The 9,275-nt window shown below is 45.3% G+C and overlaps 1 pseudogene; it reads left to right on the top strand.

Annotated features, from left to right (window-relative positions):
• Nucleotides 1-3,255: 3,255 nt before the first annotated feature.
• Nucleotides 3,256-3,917, top strand: LOC100353442 (fibroblast growth factor 11 pseudogene; annotated as a pseudogene).
• Nucleotides 3,918-9,275: the final 5,358 nt, after the last annotated feature.

The raw sequence follows: 9,275 nt of genomic DNA, 5'->3' as shown, positions 1-9,275 counted from the left end.
TGAATTTTCCTTCTTCTCCCTAGTCCAAATTAATCACTCCTACTCCAAGACTGTATCTAGTATACCATGTATCGTATATGTCTTTATTAGTCTGAAGCATGTTTTTATGTGCTATGCAATGTTTTTTATCTCACAGAAAACAAGGACCAGTAAGCATGGGCTGTACATGTATGAGGGCCCAATAAAATTGCTGTACTGAAATTGACACTTTGAGACAAAATATTTTAGAATAAAAATATTCTATGGGATGAATTTATTGAAGTAACAAATAATAGAATAGAATGGAAGAATGGACAAAGATTTAAGTACAAAACCACAAAGTCACTTTTGGAGAGTTTGGGGAAAAAATAGTCTAGAAATAATAGTAAAAGCCTCCAAAGCAAGATGTGAACACAACCAGAGAATAAAGGTTACTTCAATCTCAACCCAGACATCTTCCTAGTAACTTGGCCTGGGAGATCCAGAGATAAGTAGAAGGACAGAGTGTAGATCCCACAAAGCCACCATATTTTAAAATGGCACCTGGTTCTCATCCTGATCATACATTCCAATTTCTCAATGAAACAGAGCAGGCACAGCACAGATAAGCCAGCAAACATCCCCAAGTCTTACTGTGGTTCCCTAACAGAATTCTGGGAATCCACAGGAAATCAGCAACTTATCCAGAACAACAGTGGGTCAAAGTTAAAGACAGCATTCCCTAAGTGATAGGATAAACAGTTTAGGGTTGCATATTTTTTAACCTCCAGCAAGGGAAAAGATATAAGGAAGAAAACAAAGTTAAATAAAAAGCCAATTAGAGGGGCCGGCGCCATGGCTCACTTGGTTAATTCTCTGCCTGCAGCGCCAGCATCCCATATGGGCGCTGGGTTCTAGTCCCGGCTGCTCCTCATTCAGTCCAGCTCTCTTCTGTGGCCCAGGAGGGCAGTGGAAGATGGCCCAAGTGTTTGGGCCTTGCATCCGCATGGGAGACCAGGAGGAGGCTCCTGGCTTCGGATCGGCACAGTAGCTGTAGCAGCCATTTTGGGGGTGAACCAATGGAAAGAAGACCTTTCTCTCTTTCTCTCACACTGCCTAAAACTCTACCTGTCAAATAAATTAAAAAGAAAAAAGCCAATTGGAGACACCTGCTGCACCTGGCCAGCCTCCAGGCCCAGTGCTGTGACTTCACCTGACTGGGGTGCTTTGAAGAGACACCCTCACTGCTTCCTGGGGATCTGAGATGCCTAGCTGGGCATGGGGAGAAGCTAAGCTTACAGGAAACAGGGAGGGAGGAGCCTGGAGCCGAAGCCTGCACTACCTGTCATGGAGATCAACAAAACAGGACAGGTTGAGGGGCATCAGGAAAAAGAAGAGAGGGTGCTGTAGGCAGTCCCTGGGAGGATGAGGAAGCCCTTTGCAGGAAGCTCTAGTGAGCTTTTTTTTAAAGATTTTATTTGTTTATCTGAGAGGTAGAGTTACAGACAGTGAGAGAGAGAGAGAGAAAGAAAGGTCTTCCTTCCATTGGTTCACCCCCAAAAAGGCCACGACGGTCAGAGCTGCGCCGATCCGAAGCCAGGAGCCAGGTGCTTCTCCCTGCTTTCCCATGCAGGTGCAGGGGCCTAAGCATTTGGTCCATCTTCTACTGCTGTCTCAGGCCACAGCAGAGAGCTGGATTGGAAGAGGAGCAGCTGGGACTAGAACTCCGAGCCCATATGGGAAGCCGGCACCGAAAGCGAAGCATTAACCTACTGTGCCACGGCTCCAGCCCCTCTAATGAGCTTTGACTTGTAGGAGGCCTCTTCACATTTGGGGACTGGTGACAACGTGGGTGCATTCCTCTTTGGGGGGCTGATTAGGTGGGAAGGCATGAGATCTAAAAACAGTGCGAGCTGTCATAAGGAGAAGCCCAGAGGGGAAAATGCTCATTCGGAGGTGACAGGTGGCCTTCAAACTACCACCTGCAGTATCAATTAGGAAGGGCGGTTTTGGAGGTGACTCAGAAAGGAGTTGAGGGTGACAAGGTGAGGAAAGGGTCTCTAGGCAGCTGGAACCCTGTGCTATTAGAAATGGATGTGTTGGCCTGCGCTGCGGCTCAATAGGCTGATCTTCCACCTTGTGGAACCGGCACACTGGGTTCTAGTCCCGGTCGGGGCGCCGGATTCTGTCCCGGTTGCCCCTCTTCCAGGCCAGCTCTCTGCTGTGGCCTGGGAGTGCAATGGAGGATGGTCCAAGTGCTTGGGCCCTGCACCCCATGGGAGACCAGGATAAGTACCTGGCTCCTGCCATCGGATCAGCGTGGTGCGCCGGCAGCAGCGCGCCGGCCTCAGCGGCCATTGGAGGGTGAACCAACGGCAAAAAGGAAGACCTTTCTCTCTGTCTCTCTCTCTCACTGTCCACTCGGCCTGTTAAAAAAGAAAGAAAGAAAGAAAGAAAGAAAGAAAGAAAGAAAGAAAGAAAGAAAGAAAGAAAGAAAGAAAGAAAGAAAGAAAGAAAGAAAGAAAGAAAGAGAGGGAGGGAGGGAGGGAGGGAGGGAGGGAGGGAGGGAGAAAGAAAGAGAGGAAAGAAAGAGGGAAGAAAGAGGGAAGAAAGAGGAAAGAAAGAGGAAAGAAAAAAGAAAGAAAAAAGAAAGAAAAGAAATGGATGTGATGGCAGCACCTACCCAGGGGATCTGGGGCCCGCTCCCCATTGAACCTGGACAGCTTGTGTTTTCCCAGACATATTTTTTTGGGGGAGAAGGGTCTCAGTGAAAAAAAGAGAAAAAAATAAAAACGTAGGATTTCACCTAAATTGGGAAAGTAGCAAAGGAAGCAGCACCAGCGTTGGGCTCCTCTCTGACAGTGAGAGTTGTCCTGTGGGGCTGGGGTGAGTTGATGGCCTTGAAGCTGGGGCCCACACCTTCCATATTACCAAAGTAGATCTGGTAGGAGCGTGAGCTCCAAAACAGAGTGGAAAGGACAAGGTGACTGGGGATATTGGAGCCACCTCTTGGGAGATCTTGGCTTTGAAACTGAGGGCGTGGAGACACACACCAGAGAGGAGTGAAGAGGGGGATCTTCAGTGAGGGGCAAAATTTGAGGTGAGGGTAATTGAGGAGAGCATAGGCGGCCAGATCAGGTGAAGCCAGCATGGGGCCAAGGGTGAGTGCTGGCAGCTGCAGTGAGGAGTCTGGGGCTTGCCTCAGGTCCTGTGGGTGAGGCAGTGAGCTGGGGCCAGAGAGTCGAGAGCATGCCCTGGTGAGCAGGTTGGTTTGGGGGTGACTCCTCCTGGAGCGCCATGGTGGCACTGGCCAGTAGCCTGATCAGGAGGTCCCTGAGTCCAGGGAGCAGCCGGCCCGTGTCGGTGCAGCGGCGCGTGTGTCCCTCGGGTACCAAGTCCTTCTGCCAGAAGCAGCTCCTCGTGCTGCTGTCCAAGGTGCGACTGTAGCGGGTGGGGTTGGGGGTGGCCCAGGCGGCTAGACCACGGCCTAGAACCTCAGCTCAAAGGCATCTCATCAAACTCTTCTGCCGCCAGGGTTTCTACCTCCAGGAGTGTCCAGGGCATCCCAGTGGGCATCAGCTCCTTCACCCACTTCAACCTGATCCCCGTGGGGCTCTGGGCGGTCCCCATCCAGAGTGCCAAGCTGGGTCACCACGTGGTCATGATGGCTGAGCGGCTGCTCTACAGCTCACCATATCACAGCTGAGTGTCGCTTTTAGGAGTATGTCTTTGAGAACTACTATGTCCTGTACACCTCTGCTCTCTACCGCCAGTGGCGTTCTGGCCGGGCCTGGTACCTAGGCCTGGATAAGGAGTGCTGGATCATGAAGGGAAACCGAGTGAATTAGACCAAGGCTGCTGCCCACTTTGTGTCCAAGCTCCTGGAGCTGGCCATGGACTGAGAACCTTCTCTCCACAGTGTCCCCAGGATGTCCCTGTCCAGTCCCCCTGCACCTTGAAGGTAGTTCCTGGACTTCAGGCTCCCTACACTCCCAGAGAGCCAGCTACTGCCAAGCCTGTCTCCCAGCCCTCCCCACCCACCCACTGCTGCTGCCACACACATGCCCTGGGCAGCCAGGTCCCACAGGTGCTCTGCCCTGAGGAACCCCTAAGAGTTGGCTGGGACTTCCTGGGTTGCTGAGACACTTAGACCCGAGGGGCCAGAGAGGGGGTAAGAGAGGGGGCACCTGAAAACAGGATTGGCTAATGCTTCTTTCTTTCCACACTCCCTCCTCCCCCTACCAAAGCCTTTTCCTGAGATGGCACTGGGGTTTCTGAAACTGACAGAGCCCTGGCTCAGCCAGTGCCTGGAGCCCCGTGTCCCTTTCATTGCCACTGAGCCATAGATGTATAGGTCCACTGGAGTCAGGATTCGTTTCCTTCTGTCCTTTGCTACCTTCTGCCTTGGTCTGGACAGACTCTGGAGCATCAGACACCCCCAGCCAGGGCCACTTCTGTACCAGGGCTCTGTGCTGGAACCCAGGCGTGCTGCCAGGCTCCGTTCTGGTTCCCTCAGGCTTCTATCCTTGACCCAGATGGACCCTGACTTCCAAGGACAGAGAGGCTGGAATGGAGCCCTGTGTCGCTGTTGGCCTTGGCCCCAACCAGGACCAACCTCAGATCTCCACAGGTTTAACCTTCTTATCCCAGAGATACCCAGTTCTAGAGCATGGTGTTCTAGACCTTTATGGAGCCATACTTTCTCCTGACTCTCAGCTCCAGGACATGGACCGTGACTCTCGGCCGTTCTCTCCGGCATGGAACTGGGGCCTATATAGCCATACTATTGCTCTAGCCTAGAGTAAGTTCTAGACCCCCCACCCCCACCCCCTAGTGATACATATCCGAGATGAGCTTTGGAAAGGACCCAGCTATGATACATAAAGAACTAAGTTCTGGATGAATTGAGAGCCACTTCTGGTTTTCCCTGGACAAATTTCTAAAAAGCGTGTTCTTCCTGGCACAGCTGAACCTGAAGGGGGAGGGGCACGAACACTTAGCTTCCTTAGCAGGAATTCCTTCTAGGCCCCCTTTAAAACTGAGGTCTTTAGAGTAATGGGTCTAGAAAGAAAGGACAAAAGCCTTGTGTCCCCCCGCTCAGTGAGGAGACCCCAATTCAGCAGGAAGTCCCTTCTCTTTCCCCTACAGGTCAGACATCCCAAGGAGGGGAGGGCTTCTTGGGCTAAGACCACGTACACCCTCAGAGCTTCTAACTGAATAAACTTGCTTTACCTTGCAGCTTCTAGCCTCAGCTGGGTTTCAGGTACCCTCCAAAAAGGGCCTGACTGGATTTTTCAGAAAAACGTGGAGTTAGGCATGGACCTGGGAAAGGTCAGGAGACCACTAGGAGGGAGACTCCATGTGGACCTGAACAGGAGAGACTGAGAGAGGGGCTAGTGCTCAAAGACAGGCACTTTTCTTCAGGCTCCTGTACTTTGGTCTTGTTGCAGGAGGCGTAGATACCCCCCCTCCTCCACACAAACCCTGCTCATGCTCCACCCATCCCCTGGCTCTGTTCCCAGGGGACTCGGTCTCCATCCACTCCTTGCTTTCTCAATTAAAGATGATTCATACAAAAAAAAAAAAAAAAAAAAAAAGCAAATTAGAACAGAAACAAAAAAGAAGCCCTGGCTTGGAAATTTCTGCGAAATAAGACAGGCTTTAAAATCCTACTTCATTAAACTGGCAAAAAAACAAAGTCAGAAGGAAGCTCCTAATCTTTTCTGTAACTGGTTAGCTAATTTTAGTCAGCAAAATTAAGCAAATTTTATTTGCTTGGAAATGGAAGGAAAAGAACATGAAAGCAGCTGAAGCTTTAAGCTTTCATCCTAAGTTACAGGTCGCTGTCAAAGGGAAATCTTATCTGCTGAAAAAGCAAGTTCAGCACTTCGCTGTAGAGCTGTGGAAGTCTGAGATAAAGAGATGTGGTATCATTTAATTAGCAGCCACCCAGTGATGCTGGGGAGAGATTGATTCAGGGTCCTAAAAAGTTAAGACCAACTTTGTTCTGTGCCAGAAAAATACACCTTAACATGATATGCTCACGCCCTCCTTTACCCTTGCCTGCCTTAGACAATTTCATATTACCTCCCTACCCCTTGCTCCTATTTTCTCTCCCCTTTCCTCAATAAACGCAGTATTTTCACTTAAAAGAAAATGTCTGATTTTCAGTTGCTTAAGATTTTTTCCCCAATCTATAAACTCATTTATTTTTGGAAAAATAAGTAGCTCTATTCTTCTTATTTTTTTTTTTTTTTTGACAGGCAGAGTGGACAGTGAGAGAGAAACAGAGAGAAAGGTCTTCCTTTATCATTAGTTCACCCTCCAATGGCTGCTGCGACTGGCGCACCACGCTGATCCAAAACCAGGAGCCAGTTGCTTCTCCTGGTCTACCATGGGGTGCAAGGCCTTCCACTGGACTCCCGGGCCATAGCAGAGAGCTGGCCTGGAAGAGGGGCAACTGGGACAGAATCCGGCACCCCGACCGGGACTAGAACCTGGTGTGCCGGCGCCGCAGGCGGAGGATTAGCCTATTGAGTCATGGCGCCAGCCACTCTATTCTTTTAAGAAGAAGGAAATCAAGTATCTAAATTTGCATTTTTAATTTGAAAAAGGTGCTACCATATCTAAGATGAAAAATAGGAAAAAAATGTACCACAGTAACTAAACCAAATATATGACTTTCAACAAAAATATAAAAGATTGATCCATCTTAAAATACTATATTTATATAGAAATATAGTGAAGGCATGATCATGAAATAAAATCATATAATAGAATATAGTGTGATACAAGGTAATATTTACAGCCTTGGGAAATATCTAGTATGTCTCTCTGAATTTTTGTCTGTCTTCCTTCTTCCCTACCTGAGTGCTCCCTCTCCTTCAGGTTTTCTAACCCTGAAGATGATTTCTAGATATATAAAGCATTAAGCAACATTCATAATTGTATTTAGCAGAGAATTCCATTGAAATAGAGTTTTTAAAAAAGATTAGCAAAGTCTGAAATGGAATGACAAATATGTCAGTATGAGTGACAACAAAAATGGATGTCAATATGTCAGAAAAAGATTCCTCTCTTGAGATACAGTTCAATATACTGTATTGAGAAGGCATTATATAGGCTCAAAAACAGTGAATTACTGTGAATATTCTTCCAGGAAGCTAATCTGGTAGATGTGACTCAGTAGGATACTAATAAATACATAAAATAAAACCAGAGTCTGGATAAATTTTTCAGTAAAATTTGAGACTATTTTTTTTATTTTCATTTTATTTCAATGGTAGAGAGAGAAAGATGTTTCACTGATTCACTTTCCATATGCTTGCAACAGCCAGGACTGGGACATGCAAAAGCCAGGAGCCAGAACTCCAACAGTCTCCTACGTCAGTGCATTAACCCAAGTACTTGGGCCATCACCTCCTGCCTCCCAGGGTGTGCATTAGCAGGAAGCTGGGTCAGATATGGAGTAGCTGGGACTTGAACCAGGCACACCAATATGGGATGCAGGCATCCCAAGCGGAGGGCTAACCACTGAGCCAACTGTCCACCCTCTTGGATAACTGCTAAGCATACAAAGACTGCATAAGAAAAATAAGGAACGAAATTCAAGTTAACTACAACTGCATTTCCTGAGGCCAAGTATTATTTTTGCAAAATACACTGAATCTCCTTACTTTTATAAACTAAGTATTAGGTTTGGTAAAATTGGTTAACTGTACACAACAATTCATCCATTCTCAACCCATAGGACAATCCTTTAGCTTCCAAATGAAAATAGAATCAAATTAAGTGTCTCTAGCAGATAATAGGGATTTTTAATTAATTCACAAAATATTTCATTTTTATATGAAATTTGCTATGATACTGAATAGTTATTAACTTTTTACTATTTCTATTCACAATGTAACAAATGATGCAAAACATTAAAATAAGATTGTGGGTCAAACCAAACTCTCAGTATTATCACTTACATACTAGATTAGAAATATAATCTTTTATGTAATTTTCTCTATGTACATATGTAGGCTAAGAGATGGACTATGTGTATTCTCTTATTCCCTTAATATATAATGAATACTTTTCCCATATTAATATAGATCTATATAATCATTTTACTATATTTTATAGTTGTATCACAATGATAAAAGCAATCTAAGTGATAGAAATTTGAATACTTTTACAAATTTTTCTAACATTCTTGTACATATGTCACTCTGTACTTTATATTTTCACTTTTAAATTAAACATGAAATTTGTATCTCACAAATATCTAAGAGAACAGCATTTCTCTAGAGCCCTTCCCTGCTTTCTACAATTTTATTTGACAGTTTAATACATTTTGCTCAAAGTTTATATCAACTCTAACTCTCTCTCTCTCTCTCACTCTCGCTCTAAGCTCTTGCTCTATCACTCTCTCATATACACACGAATCACCTTGGAAAAATAAACAAACATCTTCAAAAACTAAGAAAAGATGGCCAGCACCCCAAAACATAAGTAAGACCATGGATGGGTATAATGTAAATGTGATGCAAATTTGGCATTAAATATAGGAGGCATGTGAGAACATGGCCATGTATAATGCTGTCCATTGAAAGGGGTAATTAAATTGTACCTATCTAAATCTTTATTTAAAAATATTTATTTTAGATAAATTTTGATGGATGAGAAATGGTATATGCTGAATGAAGAAATGTACCTGGAAAATTGTGATTAAAATATTTGAGATTAATACTCCAAAACCAAAAGCTGCACCATCCAGAATTTTAAAACAAGGAATACTCCACTTTTCCAGAGACAAAGCATTGTAATGATCATAGGTAGAAACAAAAACTTCAACAAAATCATAGTAAGAGATTAAAATAAATAAGATCTCAAGATCTCCATTTTCATGGTGGTCACAATCTAGTGAGGGAAAAAAGATAATAAAACAGTAAATACCAATAAACAAGGTAATTTCTGAGAGTGATAAATACAGTGATTTTATATATATATATGAAATATATATATAAATATATATAAATATATATATATATGAAATTCAGGATTATGTATTAAAAAATACCAGGTGCCAGGAGTAGCAACATCAGATAAGATTACTACAAGAGCCTCTCAAATGAGAGGACATCTAGTGGGAACAAAACAATGAGAAAGCAGCACACAAGAAAAATCGGGGGGCCAGCGCCGCGGCTCAGTAGGCTAATCCTCCACCTTGCGGCGCCGGCACACCGGGTTCTAGTCCCGGTCGGGGCGCTGGATTCTGTCCCGGTTGCCCCTCTTCCAGGCCAGCTCTCTGTTGTGGCCCGGGAGTGCAG

Source organism: Oryctolagus cuniculus, chromosome 4 (assembly GCF_964237555.1).
Source record: "Oryctolagus cuniculus chromosome 4, mOryCun1.1, whole genome shotgun sequence".
Taxonomy (NCBI): domain Eukaryota; kingdom Metazoa; phylum Chordata; class Mammalia; order Lagomorpha; family Leporidae; genus Oryctolagus; species Oryctolagus cuniculus.
Note: the sequence above shows the minus strand (reverse complement) of the source record. Positions and strands in the feature narration are given on the sequence as shown.